The sequence below is a fragment of the Narcine bancroftii genome, chromosome 3 (genome assembly GCF_036971445.1).
Source record: "Narcine bancroftii isolate sNarBan1 chromosome 3, sNarBan1.hap1, whole genome shotgun sequence".
NCBI classification, from domain to species: domain Eukaryota; kingdom Metazoa; phylum Chordata; class Chondrichthyes; order Torpediniformes; family Narcinidae; genus Narcine; species Narcine bancroftii.
The window spans coordinates 30115695-30135994 of NC_091471.1; the positions used below are offsets into that span (position 1 = coordinate 30115695).

A 20300-nucleotide genomic window follows, 5' to 3' on the forward strand; every position below is an offset into this window, starting at 1 on the left:
ATAGGGTCAGAAGTGGTAGAATCCTTATGGGTTGAGTTAAGAAATGGCAAGGGTATAAGGACCCTATTAGCAGTCATATTAGCCTCTGGATGTCCATTAGCCCTAAAACTACAGTCAGGAAGTGGACTACGAGTTACAGCTGGAAATGAAAAAAATGTGTCAGAGGAAAATGTCAAAATAATTATGGAGGATTTTAACAGGAAAGGAGATTGGGAAAGTCAGGAAGATACTGGATCTCAGGAGAGGCAGTTTGTAGAACACCTACGGAATGGCTTTTTGGAGCGGCTTGTTGATGAGCCCCACCGGGGGATCGGCGGTTTCGGATTGGGTGATGTGTAATGAACCTGAGGTGATTAAGGAATTAAGGAAGTAGTGATCATAATATGATTGAGTTCAGTTTCAAATTTGAAAAAGTAAAGCTGATATCAGGTGTTTCAATATTTCAGTGGAACAAAGGAAATTACAGTGGAATGAGAGAGGAATTGGCCCAAGTTGACTGGAAAAGTAAGCAAGATGGAGGGACAACAGAGCAGAATTGGATGATATTTCTCCAAGAAATAAAGTGCAGGATATATTCCAAGAATAAAGAAAATTATGAATGGAAAAATGGCACAAATGTGGCTGCAAGAGAGGTTAAGGCTAAAATAAAAGCAAAATGGAGGGCAGACAAGGAAACAAAAATTAGTGGAAAAACAGGACTGGGAAACTTTTACAGAAAGAGACAAAGAAAGTCATTAGGAAAGAAAAGATGAATTATGAAAGGAAGTTGGCAAATAACATACAAAAGGATACTGAGTAAATCACAAAATTGTGCAGACACAGAATAAAAATAGTGGAATAAAATCACACACAAAATGGTGGAGAAGCTCAACAGGTCAAACAGTGGCCTTTATGCAACAAAGGTAAAGATACATCACCATCAAAGGATGAGAAGATGCCAGTAAGCGTCCGAACAAAAGAGTGGGGGGAGTGGTGGGTGGGGGAGAAGTGGAGGTGGCAAAGGCAGGAGATGATAGGTGAAGAAAGAAGGGAGAGGCAGCAGCAATGAAGGGGAGGAGGGATGACCAGGTAGGTTGGAGAACTGGAAAGAAAGGAAAAGGGAAAGGGGAAAGAAAAGGTGACTAGGTTTAGTGGAAGGCAGTAAAGTCAATTTTAATGCCGTCTGGCTGGAGAGTGCCCAGATGGAAAATAAGGTGTTGTTCCTCCATTCTGCAGGTGATCAGGGTGGGACAGTACACAAGCCCATGGACAGACATGTGAGCATGGGAGTGTGAGCCAGAATTGAAATGGTTGACTACTGGGAGGTCGCTGTGGTGGCAAACAGAGTGGAGATGCTGAGCGAAGCGCTCTCCCAGTCTGAAACCAGTTTTTCTGTTGTAGAGAGTGCTACAAAGAGTGCACCGGATGCAGTAAATAAGTCCTCTGGATGTACAAGTGAAGTGTTGCTTCATTTGAAAGGCCTGTTTGAGGTCCGGGCTGTGGTGAGGGAGGAGTTGTGGGCGCAAGTGTTGCACCTCCTACGGGCACAGGGCAAGGTGTCAGGGGACCGATGGATGGGAAGGGATGAGTGCACGAGGGAATTGTGGAGGGACCTATCCCTAGGGAAGGCCGAGAAGGCAAGAGAAGGAAAAATGTGTCCGGTGGTGGGATCCTGTAGAAAGTTCCGGAAATTCCGACGGGTAATGTGTTGAATGCGGAGGCTGGTGGGGTGGTAGGTGAGGATGAGGGGATTCTGTGTTTGTTGCGTCTGGGGGAAGAGGGGGCCAGGGCAGGTGAGCGGGAGATAAGAGATGCGGGTGAGGACTGAGTTGATGGTGGTGGAGGGAACCCACATTTGTGGAAGAAAGCAGACATTTCAGATGATCTGTTCTGGAAGACCTCATCTTGGAAACAGATGCAGCAGAGATGGAGAAATTGAGAGAAAGGAATGGAATCCTTGCAGGGGACAGGGTGTGAGGAAATGTAGTCCAGGTAATGGTGGGAGTTGGAGGGTTTGTAGTATATGTTGGTGGACAGCTTGTCTCCCAAGATGGAGACAGGGAGATCCAGGAAGGGGAGAGTAGTATTTGAGATGGACCAGGTGAGTTGAGATACTAAGAGTTTTAAAAAAATATATGAAGAGTCAAAGAGAGACATGGGTAGATATAGGACTGATTGAAAATGATGCTGGAGAAATTATAATGGGTAACAAGGAGATAGCAGAGGAACTAAGTGAGTATTTTACATCAGTTTTCACTGAGGAAGACAATAGCTTGGCTGTCAGAGGTCTCAGGGAATAGAATTAAATAAAGTCAAGATTACTGGAAAGATAGTGCTTAGTAAGATAAATGGGCTAAAGATAGATAAGTCTCCAAGACCAGATGAGGTGCATCCTTTGTTTCTGAAGGGAGTGGACTTTTGAAATTGAGGAGGCATTGGAAATTATTTTCCAGAAATTAATAGAGTCTGGTGAGGTTCCAGAGGATTGGAAAGTGGCAAATGTAGTTCTGCTGTTTAAGAAATGAAGGAGGCAGAAAAAAAAGGAAATTATAGGCCTATTATTCTGACGTCAATGGTTGGAAAGTTATTGGAATTGATCCTCAAGGATGAGGTTATGAAGTACCTCGAGGTGCATGACATGATAGGTCCAAGCCAGCATGGTTTCATGAAGGGAAGGTCCTGCTTGTCCAACCTATCGGAATTTTTTGAGGAATTCTCAAGTAGGGTGGACAAGGGAGAGGCTGAGGATATTGTGCATTTGGATTTTCAAAAGGCCTTTGAGAAGGTATCACATAAGAGGCTGCTTAATAAGATGAGAGCACATGGAATTACAGGAAAGATATTAGAGTGGGTGGAGGATTGGCTGATAGGCAGGAAGCAAAGGGTGGGAATAAAGGGATCCTGTTCTGGTTGTTTGCCTGTTACTAGTGGTGTTCCGCATGGGTCAGTGTTGAGGCAACTTCTTTTTTCAATGTATATTAATGATTTAGATAATGGATTGAATGTTTTTGTGGCTAAGTTTGTAGATGCCACCAAGCTAGGAAGTGTTGAAAAGATTGCAGAGAGACTTGGACAGCTTAGGAGAGAGGGAAAAGGAATGGTAAATGAGATACAATGTTGAGAAATGTACAGTTATACATTTTGGAAGAGGAAATAAACAGGCAGATTATTATTTGGATGGGGAAAAAGCAAATTTCAGAAGTGCAAAGGGACTTGAGGGTCCTCGTGCTAGATAACCTAAAGGTTAACCACCAGGTTGGATTGGCAGTAAAGAAAGTGAATGCTATGTTGACATTCATTTCAAGAGGAATAGTGTATAAGAGTAAAGAGGTGTTGATGAGGCTCTATGGGGCACTGGTGAGACCTCATTTGGAGTACTGTGTGCAGTTTTGGGCCCCTTATCGTAGAAGGTATATATTGATGTTGGAGAGAGTACAGAGAAGATTTACCAGGATGATTCCTGGAATGCAAGGGCTAACATATGAGGAATGTTATCGGCTCTTGGACTGTATTTATTGGAGTATAGAAGAATGAGAGGGGATCTCATGGAAACATTTCAAATGCTGAAGGGTTTGGACAGAGTAGGTGTGAATAAGATGTTTCCCTTGGTGGGTGAATCCAGGACAAGAGGGCACATCTTCAAATTAGAAGGTACCCATTTAAAACAGAGATGAGGAGAAATTTCTTTAGCCAGAGGATCGTGGACGTGGAATTAGTTGCCACGTACAGCTGTGGAGGCCCGATCATTGGGGAGTTTAAGGAGGAAATTCCTAGGTATCTAATCAGTCAGGGTATCAAGGGATATGGGGTAAAGGTCAGAATTTGGAACTAGATGTGAGAACGATTTAGCTCAGGGTGGAATTGTGAAGCAGACTTGATGGGCTGAATGGCTTACTTCTGTTCTTTTATCTTGTGATCTCATGAAAAAGTAAACTGTACACAGCGTAAAACAAGTAAAGAATTGTAAACAGATAATGAATGTAAACAAACTGACTGCAACACAGAGAGAACAAAAAGAAAATCAATAAAATGCACAAGTAAGAGTCCTTATATTAAGTTCGATTAAGTCCAAGTTAAGCATAATTGTGAAAGAACTGGGAGAGGTAGAGATTGTACATAGACCTTCAAGACATGCAGAGAGTACGAATAAAGGAAGGGCATGACAGGCAATGAGTGAAATTTTTAGACAGAATCAACAGGGACAATCATGATATGTGAATGGAGTTCGGTAAGAAATTAAACCTGGGAAGGTGAGACAGTGAGAGGTCAGTCAGGAGAACATTGGTCCAATCCGTTCTTCATTGTACTGTATTTATTATATAAAAAACATTAAAACAGATTGTGAAAAAAAATGAAGAGGATTTCTTCTTTCAACACTTTTCATGTAGATTTTTTGTAATCTCCCCCCTAGTACCTTAATTTACACTGATCTAAACACTTTGGCTGAGGGGAAATTGTCTTTGTTTACTCAGGTAAAGCCCTCTATAATTCAATAAATATAAATTACGTTTTTCGTTATCTTCCTCTGCTCCAAATTTAGCTCATCTAGATTTTCTTCATTGCTATAGTTTTATTAACCGGCAACATCCATTTGTTGCCTTTGCACCCTCTTGACTGCAATCGCATTTTTATCCACTAATGTGGTCGTTGCACACAGTTGTGGTATGAGTTTTCTGCCACAGTATTCTAAACCATGCTAATAAAGTAAAATGTTCTGCATAATTTTCAGCTACCTTATGAGTTTGCTGCCTTCGGGGAACTGTGGGAAAACACTCCTATGATCTCCTTCTTCCTCCAAACTATTCAATACCCTCAGCAGTTAACGAGCACCCCCTCGTGTTGTTGCACTTCCACAAATGCAATGCATCATGCTTCTCAGGATAAAATTCCTTTGCCACTTTTCTTCTCAACTGACATAATCTTTCTTTTCTCCCTAAAGTCTTAAGTTTGCTCCTTGACATCAAGAAGAGAAGAGATGAGGTTGAAGCTCAGTTTTGAGCCAGAGATGATGGAAGCACAGACCAGAGAAGAGTACAGTACAGGAATAGGTCCTTCAGCCTACATGTATGTGCTGAACATGGTCCAAATCAAACTCCTGTTGTTGCTGCTTACACCTGGTAGAAATCCTCCTATCCCCTTCATATTCCTGTGTCTCGCCGGAAGCCTCTTAAATACAACTTTTGTATTGGCCGCACTTTGGCCACAACTCCTGTCAGCCCATCCCAAGCACTTACCATGCTCTTGCACAAAAACAGACATAACCCTTAAATTTCCTCTTCCTCACTTTAAATGCACATCCTCCAGTGTGCAACACCTTTACCTGGGAAAAAGATTCTCATTCTACACCCAACCAGTGTCTCTCATTATTTTAAGCACCTTACCAGATCTCTCAACAGTGTCAGGTCTACCCACATCCTCCTCTGCTCCAAAGGTATAAAAAAAACAAGTTTGTCCAATCTCTCTCCATTACTCACACCTTTCAACCAGGCAACATCCTGTAACCTTTCCAAAGCCTTCACGCCCTTCTTGTAATGGGGTGACCAGAATTGCCTACAGCAGTCCATATGCAGCCTAACCAAAGTTTTATCTAACTGTAACATGACCTTCGTACTTTTATATTCAATTTCACCTCCATATAGACAACACCTCATACATCCCCCTTATATTTCACGTCCACATACGCAACACCTTGCACTTGGCCAGATTAAACGCCAACAGCCATTTCTCTGTCCATATCTGTAACTGATCCATATCCTGTTGTATTCTTTGATAACCCTCTACACTGTCCACAACTCAATCAGTCTTGGTAATGTACCCACTTACTTTTTCATCCAAATCATTTAAGTATATCACAAATAACAGGGGTCTCACTATCCCTCCCTGCAGAACACCACTGGTCACAGGCCTTCAGCCTGAATAAGTCTTCCGCCACTACCCTCTTTTATGAGCCATTGAATTTTATATCCAAATTATTAACAATGTAGGTCCTATGCAACTGCACCTTCTAAATCAGCCGACCATGAGGGACTTTGTCAAATTCCTTACTAAGGTCCATGGAGGCAACATCCACTGCTCCACCCTCATCAACCCCCCTCAAAAAATTCAATTTGGTAATACATGACCTGCCTTTGACAAATCTGACCATAATTTTCCAACTGGGCATAAATCCTATGCCTTAGTATCCTTTCCAATTTTTTCCCTACCACTGATGCAAGGTTTACTGGCATACAATTTCCTGGATTATCCTTTTTTTTCCCTTCTTGAACAAAAGCTCCCCAATCCTCTGGAACTTCTCCTGTCACTAGAGATGATGCAGAGATCTTTGTCAAGTCCTAGACATCTCTTCACTTGCATCTTTCAAAAGATATATCCCATTACGACGCGGAGACTCATCTGCCTTAATGCTCCTCAAAAGACCGAACACTACCTCTTTTTTGATCTCAAAATACCTTAACACTGGAACATTCTCCACATTATGCTCCCTGTCCATGTCCTTCTTCTTGGTAAACATCAATGCAAAGTATTCATTTAGTTCCTCGCCCACTTCGTCTGACTCCATAGATTGTCTCCTTTGTCCTATCTTCTCCATCGCCATTCCCTTATTTTTAATGCAAGTATTCTGTATTTCATCAATCCTGCTCACCAACAACATTTCATGGGCCTTTTTGGCCTTCCTAATGCCCTGCTTGAACTCTTTCCTGCAATCTTTATACAGCATAATCTCTGTTATCTGGAATTCAAGCAACTGGCAACCTCAAGCAACCGGCAAAAGAATTGTGGAAAATAAATATATAAAAAAATATATAAAAGTTAAACAATCCCTTTATCAAAACAAGGGGAAAATTCTCTCTTAATTAATGATATGATCCATGACAACCATATTTAAACCCATGTTTAACCAGTTAATCTAAAAAAACAATTAAAAAAGGAATGTTTAATTTAGTCTTGTTTATTTTCTATCCTGTACTATATTGGATTATATTATGATAAGGAGATGAACAGTTTGTTACCATATTGATTGAATTTGATGTTTTAAAGAAATATTGTTAAATAAACAATTATGGATAAGTTTTTGATTTACATTTATATTTAATTTGTGATATGCATGATATGACCTGTTCTTTGTTATATTAGATGACTTTTTTTGTAGATTTATATGTTAAACTCAATAAAAATATTTTTTATTGATAAAAATATTTAAAATTCCGCCCCCTCATGGTTAGTCCACCAATCGTGCAACACACAATCTCAAGCAACTGGCAAATTCACTTATCCGGCATCTACCAATTCCCATAGGTGCCAGCTACTGGAAGTTTTACTGTATTCCTCCAGGTCCCTGTTTGATTGTAGTTTGATTCCATTCAAGATAATGGTCAGGACAGCAGTTAGTATGAATGGCCTAGGCACAGAATTTGTGCCTCAAGCTGAACTTAATGGCGTTGCTTCGTTCAAAATTTAATTGCAGAAAATTGTGACACAAATATGCCATTTTTTTCAAGTTAATCAAAATGACTTGTGTGTATATATATCTTAGCAGAAAAATAAAGACCTTGTATGATGCATCAATCAAAGATGAACTATTGAACCATTCTGAATACCACAGGGTTGTGGAACAAGTAAAGCATAGAAATGTAGCATATTGATATGTGCAAACAAAACTTGTAAGTCATGGTCTTGTGTAAAGAAAGAAAATCATTCACTGTGATAACTGCCCATATAATTACTTGAAATTTGTATCCATTGCAATATGAATTTGCCACATTGATGAATAGCACATCACAAACAAATTACAGCGAATGATGTGTTTCACATGCACGTCAATTTCTGGGATGCACGAACATTTCTGAGCTATGCATTTCTAGGACTCTCTCATAATGATGAATGACAACAACTGAACGGCGAAGACACTAAATGAATCTTTTCTTTATTATTTTCAAACACATACAAAGGTGAGAGAAAAAAAAACAAATTGACTGAATTAGTTAAATTGTATTTGATTGAATTTTAAATTAGAAAGTGAGTAGCAAGTGATTTCTGTTTCTTCAGCAATAAAGCACTAATTTTATTGGCAATAAAGTAATATTTCAGATAGTAGTAGTGTGTGTGTGAATCCTCAGTATAGGAAAGGGGAATTAATGTGCATTTGAAAGTACAATCAAAATCGGGTCATGGAGTTATCAAAGTCAGAATCAACTTGTCAATGGTGGCCAAATTAACTACCTGAGCAAATCCCATTGGTCTATCTTTAGCCCACATCCCTCTAAATCTTTCCTATCTACATATCCCTCTAAATATCATTTAAATGTTGTCATTGTACCTACCTCTACCACGTCCTCATTCCATGTGTCCTCCAGCCTCTGTGCATTGTACTGAAGTATATGACAATTAACTCTCATCTCCTGTTGCCCTTTGTGTGGAAAAAAAATGCCTCTCAGGTGGCCCTTCCCTCTCATCTCCAATGTCTGCCCTCTACACTGTCTATCACTGGAAAATTAACTGTCACCATTCATCTTATCGATGCTCCTCATAATTTTATATACCTCTACAGTCATCCCCCATCTTCCTACACTCCAGAAACAAGCCCCAGCCTATCTGGCCTCACAAGGAATTATAAGAAAAGCCCACCTGTCCCAGTAGTATCTGTAGCAGACTTTAGCAGGGATTTTATCTGAAGGTTACACCTGGCAATGGAGTCAGGTGACTCAGGATTTGAAAAGCTTAGATCAGCGGGAAACTAATTGGGCAATAGAGATCAAGTAATCCAGGGGACTTGTGTTTTTTTTCATAAACTTGTGACATAGGGTGGAATTAATTCACTTCAATTCAGCAGTCTGGAGATGAAATTATTGACCGGAGTTCCACATTGTACATTCAGTTGTGAGTAGGAAATACACAAGTAACTAGCTTTTTTTCAACACATCCTTGCGAAATGTTCCTGTACAATTTCTTTGTTAATTGACATCCTTCCTATTGCTGGGAAAACAGAATTGCACACAATATTCCAAGTGTGACCTCAGCAATATCTTGTACAGTTATAACATTACTTCACAACTTTGACCAATGAAGTTAAGTGAACCAAATTCCTTCTTCACCACCTTATCTACCTGGGTTGCTATAATGTAAATTGTGTAGGATCATGTGGCCTCTCCATCTGAAATCACATCACCTGTCAATCAAGGTTGGACTTTGCCCACCCATTAGTGCACACCTGATTAAATCACTTACTGATTACTTGGGCCTCACTCCCCATCTTACCGCACATCAAAAACCTGCCACGTGCAACAGCCCATTCTATTTGATCCTTGCTCTGACTGCGAACTCTGTTCTATGCCAGGTCGCAAACTGTGGACATTGTTGGTAAGGTGTGCACTACACTGAGAATGGGAATACTTAGCATTGAGCTATATCCTGTTGGAACAGGGAACCAGGAGTACATGTTGAAGTCCTTGCATAGTAAGACTGTGCTAATTACTGGTTATTACTGGGTGAGGGTGTGTGGGTGGATGTGGGTGTGTGGGTGGATGTGGGTGTGTGGGTGGGTGGATGTGGGTGTGGGGGTGGATGTGGGTGTGGGGGTGGATGTGGGTGTGGGGGTGGATGTGGGTGTGGGTGGGTGTGGGGGTGGGTGTGGGGGTGGGTGTGGGGGTGGGGGTGGGGGTGGGGGTGGGGGTGGGGGTGGGGGTGGGGGTGGGTGTGGGGGTGGGTGTGGGGGTGGGTGTGGGGGTGGGTGTGGGGGTGGGAGTGGGGGTGGGTGTGGGGGTGGGTGTGGGGGTGGGTGTGGGGGTGGGTGTGGGGGTGGGTGTGGGGGTGGGTGTGGGGGTGGGTGTGGGGGTGGGTGTGGGGGTGGGTGGGTGGATGTGGGTGGGTGGGTGGATGTGGGTGGGTGGGTGGATGTGGGTGGGTGGGTGGATGTGGGGGTGTGGGTGGATGTGGGGGTGGGGGTGGGTGGATGTGGGGGTGGGGGTGGGTGTGGAGGTGGGGGTGGGGGTGGGGGTGGAGGTGGGGGTGGGGGTGGGGGTGGGTGTGGGGGTGGGGGTGGGTGTGGGGGTGGGGGTGGGGGTGGGGGTGGGGGTGGGGGTGGGGGTGGGTGTGTGTGGGTGGATGTGGGTGGATGTGGGTGGATGTGGGTGGATGTGGGTGGATGTGGGTGGGTGGGTGTGGGTGTGGGTGGATGTGGGTGTGGGTGGATGTGGGTGTGGGTGGATGTGGGTGTGGGTGGATGTGGGTGTGGGTGGATGTGGGTGTGGGTGGATGTGGGTGTGGGTGAATGTGGGTGTGGGTGAATGTGGGTGTGGGTGGGTGTGGGTGGGTGTGGGTGGGTGTGGGTGGGTGTGGGTGGGTGTGGGGTGGGTGTGGGTGGGTGTGGGTGGGTGTGGGTGGGTGTGGGGTGGGTGTGGGGTGGGTGTGGGGTGGGTGTGGGGTGGGTGTGGGGTGGGTGTGGGGTGGGTGGGTGTGGGTGGATGTGGGTGGATGTGGGTGTGGGTGGATGTGGGTGTGGGTGGATGTGGGTGGATGTGGGTGTGGGTGGATGTGGGTGTGGGTGGATGTGGGTGTGGGTGGATGTGGGTGTGGGTGGATGTGGGTGTGGGTGGATGTGGGTGTGGGTGGATGTGGGTGTGGGTGGATGTGGGTGTGGGTGGATGTGGGTGTGTGGGTGGATACCCTGTTACTATTTCCCCATGTGTGCAATAAAGATTATCCTTTATTTGTTTAGCCTGTGTCTGAATTCATTTCTCTGTGAACCCACCAAACCTGATTTGATCACATGCAACAGTTGCCATTTTTAAGGAACTACACAAGGTCTATTTGTTCTACAGCACTCTCCACGGCCCTGCCATTTACTGTGTAAGTCCAGTCCTGGTTTAACTTTCCAAAATGCAACCCCTTGCACTTGTTGAAATTAAATTCCTCTGCTATAATTAGCCCATTTTCACAGTTCACTTCACTCCTTGCTATTTTAGATAACTTGCTTTGCTTTCCATGATACCACTAATTTTATTGTCATTTACAAATGTACTAACCATGCCAAGTTGTTAATATACATTACAAACAACAATGGGTGAGCATTGATCGCAATGGCAGAGCATGAGTCACATGTCCAATCTGAAAAACAGACACTTTCTTTTCAATACCACTCTCTGATTTCAACCACCAAGCTAAATTTTGTATCTCATCCTAGATTCAATTTTATCCACCCTTGTGAAGCAACTTTTCAGGACCTTGTCAAAGGGCTTAATAAAGTATGAATGCACACAATGTGTACCAGCTTGTCCTCATGGTCATCTCTTCAAAAAAACTCTATTCAATTTCTCCCTGAGCTGAATATCCATGACACTGGACAACAATTTTTTTCCCCAAAGTTTGCTTCTTGAAAAAAATAGAGGATTAATATAGACAATGTCAAGCTGAACCCAAAAAATAATTTTATATTTGCTATATCTCATAGGAAGTTGGTGAAACATTAAATTAACTTTTATTGAATTTAGCATGTTTCATCACATATGATGCTGACACATTGTGCGAGTTCAACTCACCCTAAAAATAGTTTACTGCTTATTTTTGTTTGTACTCAGCATCCGATGCCTCTTGTTTGAGCATCCAACAACAGTTGGCCAGCATTTTGATGGATTCCAGCTGCTCTGTTGCTGCTTTTCCATGGTCACAATATCCTGTGAAACCTTTTACCATGTTCGTCACTGACTGCACCAAGTTCAGCAGAGAAGACGTCCAAGTGTAAATGGAGAAAATGAATTTTCAAGGACATGTTACACCTCATGGTCTTGTATACTTGAAGTAGACTTAAAAATGACAGGATATCACAAAAATAGGCTATAATCTTAAAAAGTGGTATGTGGTAAGAAAATTTTAAGGTGATTTTTATGTTCAACAGCCTAAAATCTACAAAATATACCCAAAAGTATGAAGGAAGAAAAAGTTTAATTGTCCAGTCCTTGCCTTTCCAAATGATGAAAGATCCTGTCCCTCAAAATTCCTGTCAGTAACGTCACCCTCATTGATATAGCTTTACCAGCCAGTACCGTAGGTCCTAGTATGTCCTTGCAGCCTTTCTTAAATAGTCACAAAATTAGCCACCCTCTGGTCTTCTGGCTCCTCACTTATGGCTAATAATACTTATTTATCTGCCAGAGGCTCTGTAATTTCTTTCCTAATTTCCCACATGATACATTTGATCAAGACCTGAGGATTTATCCATTGCAATGCACTTGAAGACTCCCAACAATTTATCTTTGTAATGTGGATATGTTTCAGGATGTCGCAGAGGGATACAAGAAAAGAGGTAAATGCTGTGATTAAACATGCTAGCCCTGATTTTCTAAATTATGACTTCTGAAGAAAAAAATTAGGAAATTATAACTACACCTTTGATCAAGAAGCGGTGGAGGGATAAATTCAGTAAACCAAAGCACTGGGCAAAAACTCTAAAGACAATAATCAAAGACAGGATAGCAGTCATTTGGACAAGTGTAGATTGCTTTCAGCAAACCAGAATGGATTCACTGAAGACAAACTATGTCAACTACCCTGGGAGACATTTTTGATGAAGGTATAAAGGGAGCTGGTGCAATATGCATGAACTTGATGACACTTGGATGAAAGGCCACATAATCAACATGTCACCATGACTGAAGATCACAGAATAAAAGGAAATTGGTGGAACAAAACAAAAGGGATGGTGGCAGTGAAAGACTAAAGGGAAGTGTGGCATCCCCAAGGTATTTTGAACATAACTTCTTTTCATTTGAGTAAAAACACAATGCTGGAGAAACTCAGCAGGTCAAACAGTGAACTTTATATAGCAAAGATCAAGCTGCACAACTAATGTTTTGGGCTTAAGCCCTTCATTAAAGGATGAGCAAAATGTAGGTAGGCACCCAAACAAATTTAAGTGCTTACATTTGCTCATCCCTTAATAAGGGGCTTAAGTCCAAAACATTAGTTCACTGTTTCACCTGCTGAATTTCCTCAGCATTTTGTTTTTACTTCAGCGCCGGGGTCTGCAGACTTTGGCATTTTCCTCCTCACTGGACTTGGACTTGGATGTAGTGGTCACATTTTCCAAGTTGCAGGTGACATAAAATTTAGAGACGCAACATATTGGAGATTAATGAACAGTTTGTAGAATTGCTGGCTGGATGGCAGATTAAAATTTGATGCCGGAAAATGTAAAAAAAGGTTTCAAGTTTGTAAGGTCAATGAGAAGCAACAAATCCTGGAATTGGTCAAGAATAGAAATTGGGCTGCATGTGTGGAAGGTGTTAGGCGAGAAAATGGTTAAGTCTTGATGGGATACTTGGCTTCATAGGGGAAAAGATGGCAAGCAACCAAATTATAATGATTATTTGGAAAAAGACTGCGACATTTTAGGCTTCTTGCCTTGGAGAAGATGGAGAAAAATTTTACTAAAATAATAACACATGTGGGATAGAACAGAAAAGGTGAATTTGTGCTTTATGGAACAACAAGGTTGTGAGGGGATCTGACAAAGGTATTTAAAATCATGAATACAGAGAATAGATCAACTTTTCCCATTGATAGTCTAGAGCTGAGGAACATCAAGGAGTGTACAAAATGTACATAAAAATAAATGAAAATCTGACATAAGGACTCCCCCCACCAAGACAACGATTTTAAAATCTGGAAATGCCAGCCAAGAGTACTAGTTTTGGTGCAGGACAATAAGGAGAGGACAAGTCAATGGGATCAGCTTTGACAGTGAGCCATAACAGAACGGAAGGACTGAATGACCTCTTTAATGCCATAAACATTCAAGGAAATCATTTCGAGGTCGAAGATTGTCACAGATATCACTAAAATGTAATGTTAGTTAATTTAAAAAAAGTACTTTTAAAGCATTTGCAACTCATCTTATCTTCAAAGATAGGAACTGATTTGCAGTTGGGTTGACCCTGGGAATTCCTGCCATCGTGTTAATTTTGCTGCAAACTCGAAAAGTTTACAGTTTCAAACCACATTTGGCTTCCCAATTCCAGTACCCGGAAAGAGGTCAAGGTTCCAGGTAACTTCGTGCACCGTCAGCTCCGATGTTTCTGTCATTTCAACCCAAGGGCCACTCAGAAAGTCAACAAGTTTCGTAACACACACACACAGAGTTGCAGCTGAGGAGCACAACACTCCGGCGTGTTGTGCGCAAAGTCCCAGAGGACAAAGGGTAAAACTGCAGGAGAAAGCGAGGGAGAAAAGAAGGATTTCGGACTGGTCACTCGGCTCAACCTTATTCTATCTGAACGAACAAAAACATGACGAAAGTGGCCTGAGCTGCCACCTCTTCCTAACGCAGAGACGCTATTGTTTCAAGCATTTTCATGTCACATCTTAAGGGGCTGGCGGGGGTCTGGGGGGGGTCTGGGGGGGGCTGGCGGGGGTCTGGGTGGGGGTCTGGGTGGGGGTCGGCCTGGCGGGGGTCTGGGTGGGGGGGGGCTGGCGGGGGTCTGGGTGGGGGGGGGCTGGCGGGGGTCTGGGTGGGGGGGGGCTGGCGGGGGTCTGGGTGGGGGGGGGGCTGGCGGGGGTCTGGGTGGGGGGGGGCTGGCGGGGGTCTGGGTGGGGGGGGGCTGGCGGGGGTCTGGGTGGGGGGGGGCTGGCGGGGGTCTGGGTGGGGGGGGGCTGGCGGGGGTCTGGGTGGGGGGGGGCTGGCGGGGGTCTGGGTGGGGGGGGGGCTGGCGGGGGTCTGGGTGGGGGGGGCTGGCGGGGGTCTGGGTGGGGGGGGCTGGCGGGGGTCTGGGTGGGGGGGGGCTGGCGGGGGTCTGGGGGGGGGGTGCTGGCGGGGGGCTGGCGGGGGGCTGGCTGGGGGGTGGGTAAAGGGGGTCTCATCTTACCAGCCAGGAAGATGCACAGAGCACAACGTTTGAAAGATTTCAATTAAAGCACATTTTTTTTTACAAAGGATTCCAACGAGATTATTATTAATATCACGTACAAACCTTCTATTATTTTGGGTCGAAAGTCCCTTCGCTGTTATTCAGGCATGCCACTACAGAGAAATTGCTAAGTTCATGCTTTTTGTCCCAGTCGACGTTTGTATAAACACCCTCCACCCCAGAACAAACGATCGCTCCACTGCGCTTCTTTCCGCGTCAAATTGGACTTAGCTACAAATGCACGCAATCCCTTCACAAACACGCGACGACACCAAGGTATTTCGGTCCTTTGAGCACCAATCCGAACAACGTTGTCTGATTGACTTACTCATCAGCACACACATCATTTCTAGCCTCCTGCAAACTGTCTCAGCAGCACATTTGTTCACATAGGCATTCCCTCCAAACTCCAAGTCACAACCATTACAAGACAGGCAGTTAAACACAACTTGCAATGATAAAGACAAACACAAGATAATCCCCAAAATTGTGCATTGAGCTGCTGTCGTATCACAACATTGAAATGATCCAAATAGACTTGCAAAGTCGCTGCCAGCAATGTGCAAGCAAATGTACACTTTATTGAGTGAGAAAAGGGTGGATTAACATTTTTCTCTTTAAAATTGAAATTTAGACGGACAGCAGGCCAATTCGACCGCCCAGTTAACACCCCGTTAACCTGCACCCCGGTATGTTTTCTTACAAAAGGCAGGAGGAAACCGGAGCCCCCCAGGGAAAACCCATATGCAGACAAGGGGAGAACGTACAAACTCTTTCCAGGACAGAGCAAGGTTTGAACCCAGATCCGGTCCTGATCGCCTGCGCGGTAAAGGTGTTGCACTAACCACTGCGCTAATTTGGCACAAGATAGTTCTCAGAGTTGTATTACAGGAGGATATTGTACTCATGTTTTACAGGATTTAAAATGTAATAAGAAAGGATCAAGGGTTAAAAAAAAAGAGACTCGTGGGAGTTATATACTGGCCTTCGAAAAGTTGCTGGGATGTGGGGTGCAGATAACCACAGGAGTTAGAGAGGCAGTTACAGTGGTCATAGAGACTACAATATTGCAGGTAGATTGAGAAAATTAGATTGGTAAGTGAAGGAATTTGTAAAATGCCTGTGAGATGGCATTTTAGACCAGTTTGTGTCAAGTCCACCAGGTTCATTGGTCACAAAGGTGTATCTGGGTAATGTGGGATCAGAGGGCAGAAGGGTCTGTTACCCTGATGAATCTCTAAACTAAAAACATTCTGGGTTTGGTATTGTGCGATAAACCAGATTTGAACAGGGATTTTAAGGAAAAGGAATTCTTCATGATCATATTATAATAGACTTCATCATGCTGTTAGAGTTGAGTAAATGTAATGACAGAGGCATAAGAGAGGAGCTGCAGTAAAACATGAAAGTCTGCAGACACCGTGGTTGAAGTTTAAAAAAAAGCGAGAAAAAGTCAGCAGGTCGAACAGTGTACTTTATACAGCAAAGATAAAGATATATTACCAACATTTCAGGCTTGAGGCCTTCATCAAGGTATGAGAACAGGCATGTGAACAGAATAGTAGGGAGGGGAGGGGAGGGGCAGGGGAAGAAACAATGCCACTGGCAGGAGGTAATAAGTTGATAGGGAGGATAGGCCCATCAGTAAACAAGGGGAGGGGGGAAGGCTCTGTGTATCGAGAGGGAAGGGGGTGGAAAACTGGAAGAAAGAAGGCAGAGGGATGGAGAAGAGAAAGAAAGTATGGTAAGTAGTTTGGCAGAAGCGACATTAATGACATCATGCCGGAGAGTGCCAAGATGGAAAATTAGGCGTTGCATCTCCAATTAACTGGTGGTTTGGGGTTGACAGTACATGAGGCCATAGACAGAGTGGTAGTGGGGTGTGTGACAGAGTTCTGTGTTGTGTATTGACCAATGCGTTGTGTGGTTTTATGTTAAAAAGTGACAGTTTGCCTTAGAGAGGCAAGGTGAAGGTGGACTGCTGAGAGAGTGGGAGACAGTCTGAGCATGTGCAGAAAATGATCTAAAAATTTCTGGACTTGGACGATAAACCACTATTGACTGGGTGGTGCTGTGGAGTAGAAGGTGGCCCAGAGCATGAGTCATGGTCTGGAGGACAGTTTAGAATGTTGGGATTTCAAAAAGGATGATCATTCCAAAGGCAGCCAGTAGGATCCGGACCAAGCCAGTGGTTCCTCTCACTGCAAGCAACACAAGACAACTTCGAATTTTGTGCTCTCTCTCTCTCTCTCTCTCTCTCTCTCTCTCTCTCAAAGATCTTTTGGCTTCAGTTTACCAAACAAACTGAATTTTGTTTATGATCTTTGCTTCAGTTGAGATCGAAGTTTTGTGAGTCTTGTGTGTTTTGTGTCTAAGTTTTTCTGTGGGCTGGTTGGATGTGTAGCTTAGACTTTAATTACATATGTTATATTTAGGCTGGAGAATTTATTAGTTTTACACTGTTATAGAGATTTGCATAGTAACCAGTGGGCATTGTTATAAAAGGGGGGCTTTTTGAATAAAGTTTGAAGGTGAATTTTTGTTGTTAAAGTAATTGTTCATCTTTACCCCTGTGTGATATGCCTTCTTTATGGTTGATGGTTTGATCTTGTAACATAATTTGGGGGATTCGTCTGGGATCAAACCAATTTGGAAGCTTTAGGAGTGATTGACTTGTGCTTAGTTATCAGTCGTCTGAGTTTGACTCAATCTCCAGCTTAAAATTAAAAATAAACGGTGAGTGTATAAATCACCAGCAGAAAAACCAGCGACTATGAATATTGACCAGTTCATAGAGAACCCTTCAGTGGTTAATTTAAAAATGGCTAAAAAGACAGAACGGATGGTTATAGTTGGCAAGTTAAAACTTCTTACAGTAAGAACTGGGATGAAAAAAAATGGAAATTGCCCGAAAGATGGTTATGCACTATGTAGGAAAGTGGGTATTTGAAGAAGCTGCATTAGAACAGTTTTCAAAGGAGAAAACTTCAGAGGAAGTAAAGTTGGCTTTGAGAAAACTAGAGTTAGAGGAAAAAAGAGAGGCAGAAAGGAAAGCCGAATGGGAAGCAGTAAGGCAGGCAGAAATAGAGGAGAGAGAGAAAGAATGAAAACATGAGCTAGAACTAGCTAAATTAAAGCTGACCCTAATGCAAGGAGAGGGAGAATCCCAAAACTCACGTGCTGGGTCAGGAGGAGAGGTTTCATAACATAACATAATAACATAACAATTACAGCACGGAAATAGGCCATTAGGCCCTTCTAGTCCGCACCGAAACCAAACACCCCTTTCTAGTCCCACCTCCCTGCACAATGCCCATAACCCTCCATCTTCTTCTCATCCATAGACCTGTCCAACCTTTTCTTAAATAATACAATTGACTCCGCCGCCACTATTTCTCCCGGAAGATGATTCCACACAGCTACCACTCTCTGAGTAAAGAAGTTCCCCCTCATGTTACCTCTAAACCTCTGCCCCTTAATTCTTAACTCATGTCCTCTTGTTTTAATCTTTCCTCCTCTTAACGGAAATAGTCTATCCACATCCATTCTGTCTATCCCTTTCATAATCTTAAATACTTCTATCAAATCCCCTCTCAACCTTCTACGCTCCAAAGAATAAAGACCCAATCTGTCCAATCTCTCCCCATACTCCAGATGCTTAAACCCAGGCAACATTCTGGTAAACCTTCTCTGCACTCTCTCCACTCTGTTTATATCCTTCCTATAATTAGGCGACCAGAACTGCACACAGAACTCCAAATTAGGCCGCACCAACGTCTTATACAATCTCAACATCACCTCCCAACTCCTATATTCCATGCAATGATTGATAAAGGCCAGCATACTAAAAGCCTTCTTCACCACCCTATTCACGTGAGTTTCTACCTTCAGGGAACGATGTACCGTTACTCCTAAATCTTTCTGCTCTTCTGGTCAGTAGAGAAGTGAGGTTAGTTCCTCCATTTGAGGAAGCTGAAATAGACCAGTGTTTTCAGCATTTTGAAAAGGAGCTGTAAATTTAAAATGGCCACCAGACCAGTGGTCACTCCTGCCACAAAGTGTTCTTAGAGGGAAAGCCCAACAGGTGTACTCGTGTCTCACTGTACAACAAGCAGCTAATTATGAATTTGTAAAGCAGATTATACTCCGATCTTATGAACTAGTCCCAGAGGCTTATAGACAAAAGTTCAGGAGTTTAAAAAAAGCAGCAACCCAATCTTAGATTTGGCTTATAGGAAGGTTGTGTGTTTTGATCGGTGGTGTGCGGCAATGAAAGTAGAAAATAAGTTTGATTTATTGAGGGAAATTATTCTGATTGAGAAGATTAAACATTGTGTTCCTGATGATATTCGAGTGTATTTGGCAGAGAAAAATATAAAAACTTGGCAAAAATTGGCTAAATTCGCAGAGGAATATGCTTTAACCCACAAGCCTCAGTGGATACCATGGAAAACCTTTCAAAGGAATACTGCTGATAATCCAAGTAGAGTAGAAAGAAAATCTAGAAGTGAGGAAGAGAAATGGGTGAAGGAAAAAATTTCGAGTGTTATTTTCCACTATTGTAAGAAGCTAAGGAACATAATAGCAAATTGTCCTGTACTGAAAAGGAAGAAAGAGAAAGGGGTGGTACCAACTGCCTGTGTTCAGAGTGAGAAAGTTTGGGATATTTTTAAACCATTCATGACTGAAGGTTTCATTTCGGTTAAAGAAGGATCCAATCAAGGCCAGTTAAAATCCTGTGGGATACTGGAACAGCCCAATCGCTTGTATTAAGCAACGTTTTGAATTTTGGTGAGAAGATCGATACTGGAGATGTGAATTTAATTAAAGGCATTGGTGGTGAAACAGAGCCTATACCTTTATATAGAATAGTGACGAAATCAGACTTAGTTAATGGCCCGGATACGATAGGGATAAGATCAAATCTGCCAGTGGATGGAGTTTCTCTTTTGTTAGTAGAGGGTAAAGTCATATCTGTGGTGAAACTCACAAGTAAGCCATTGGTTTATGAGTCTGAAAAGGATTTGGAAATCTACCCTGTGTGTACCATTATTAGAGACATGTCTAGAAAAAAGGTAGAGGTAGAGAAAATCTGTGGTGATCCTGTAGTGGAGGCAAGCATTGAGGACAACCTAAGGATCCAGCTTTGCTGTTGTCAAGAGAAGAATTAATAGCTAGACAAAAGCATGATCTTGATCTTGCTGGGATAAGAGATGATTCTGTCTAACCAGAAAATTGAAACTGTGCCAGTAGGTTACTTTGTTCAAGATGGAATATTGATGAAAAAGTGGAGACCACAAGTGATACCTGCCAGTGAAGGCAAGTTGTCCCAAAGCTTGCAGGAATGAAATATTAAAGTTGGCTCATAGTACACCTTTAGGAGGTCATCTTGGTAGAAAAGTTAAGAAAACAGTTTTATTGGCC

General features: G+C 42.9%; 1 protein-coding gene across 7 annotated transcripts in view; it reads right to left on the reverse strand.

Annotated features, from left to right (window-relative positions):
- Positions 1-15128, reverse strand: part of ctbp1 (C-terminal binding protein 1) — a 424680-nt gene extending 409552 nt beyond the window's left edge. For 2 of the 7 annotated variants that reach the window (XM_069923693.1, XM_069923689.1), the window contains exon 1: positions 14940-15125. The gene's annotated coding sequence lies outside the window, so the exon portion shown is untranslated. Of the gene's footprint in view, positions 1-14939 lie in introns of all 7 variants that reach the window. The other 5 variants (XM_069923701.1, XM_069923697.1, XM_069923684.1 and 2 more) reach the window with 4 other exon arrangements.
- Positions 15129-20300: the final 5172 nt, after the last annotated feature.